Genomic DNA, 1,838 nt, shown 5'->3' with positions numbered 1-1,838 from the left:
TGTTAAGAAAAATGCAATAGCCTTACGATGTGTGAAATGACTCTGGATCATGTTTAGAACAAAATGATGCCTTGGTACATACATCTATTTACATGGGTGCATGTGCCATGATAATGTTGCCCACCCTGGATTTGTACTTTAGGATGGGCCCATGACCATTGTACCGGAGTTTGGTTGTTATTAGGAAGTTCAACATCCTTTTGGATCGTTAAAGAGTACATGATGACCTTATGATCCTTTCTGTTTTCAACATCCTTTGCCTTGTACATGATCCTAACATCAGTTGTAATTGGATCATGTGAAAGTTGTCCACTCTCAAACAATTCAAACAACCAGATAAACCACAAATCCACAAGAATGTGCTGATATTTTTGTAATTCTCGGTGTAAGAGCAGCTCGCCATAGGGGTAAGTCCAGCTTGGAGCTGTACTGAATACCTGAAATTCAGGTGGTCTTTTTGGGCGTTGGAACACATTGTTTAAAAAGCAAGTATAGTAGTGAGAGCCTACAAAACAACTGTGCCCCTTCTCTTTCATCAGCATGCTTATAATACCACATGTGGCTTCAGTTGCAATACCTTGATTCTTGACTTGAATCAGACCATTAAGATCTGTTATCTATTGACTTGGACTAAAGCCTTCTGATTCGTCTGTAAATTTTGTTTGCCAGATGAGTATGTGAAAATGATTTGGGTATAATCTTTTCCTGTTCGGATAATAAATTAAGGACTTTGGCCCTTTCTATTTGTGCCTTTGTGATTCATGATCTATTCTTTTTTGTCGGGTTTGAGCACGTGTTACATTCTTTTGAATTGCAGGCTGGACAATATGTTTGAAATTGCTGTAGTTTGATGTACCAATTGGTTGAATCTTCGAATTGCTTTTATAAAATAGCCATGATTTTTGTTATTAAAAAAGGGTGATAATTGGATGCAAATGTTGGTTGGATGTCCATGCAGTTTCAAATGACTTTAAAACATTTTTATTTTAAATTTTGATCTTGATCTAATAAACTTTTTTGAGGACATGAATTTTGATCTTGATCTAATACATATTGAATAGAAATTTAAATATGCTATTGTTAGAAGTGTTTCTTCAAAGCACGAACTTCACAACTTCTAGAAAATTCTTTATCTAAAGACTCTAAACCTAATCTGCCTTTGCATGCTCAACAGCATCATTATCCTCTCTTGGAGCAATGTCTAATTCTCTGTAACGTCTCATATGGCCCAATTTGTGAAAATGATTTGGTAATATTTTCTCGTGTTGGATTATATACAAGATCTTCATCTTCCTTTTTGGATTCTTTGTCTTTGTGATTCCATCTTGGATAGAGATTTAGATATGCTATTTTTCGAAGCATTTTTTAAATTATGAACATCACACCATCTAGTAAGTTATTTATTTAATGAAACTAAGCCGAATCTACATTCTTTATTGCCCTTGTCTCTATTTCTAATGAGCTTGAGTTTCAATTATTTTCAAATGTAAGATGTTCGTATGGTGTCTATACAAGTGGAAGTAAGGAGTGTGGTGTCCTTGCATGCCAAGATGATTTTGAAGATACCATTTTGTGTGCATTGTATCTTGCTAAAAGAATTGATATGCTTATGCACATCCAAGCATTGTCCTTGCAAAATTGGAAAGTGTTATATGTTCTCTTTGATATTCTACTTTGATAAGGGTGATACAGAATAGTATATTTGTCCTTGATGCCATTGGATGAATATAATTTCTTGAATTCATTGGATGTATACTTTTTCTCATTGTCAATCCTCAATAGCTTGATTTTGAGATCATGTTGAGTTTCATCGAACTCTTTGAATTCTTGAAATTTCT

This window comes from Lygodium microphyllum, unplaced genomic scaffold (genome assembly GCF_053477565.2).
Source record: "Lygodium microphyllum isolate KBCC unplaced genomic scaffold, Lygodium_microphyllum_v1.1.10 scaffold_35, whole genome shotgun sequence".
Taxonomy (NCBI): domain Eukaryota; kingdom Viridiplantae; phylum Streptophyta; class Polypodiopsida; order Schizaeales; family Lygodiaceae; genus Lygodium; species Lygodium microphyllum.
This window is presented reverse-complemented; position numbering follows the sequence as displayed.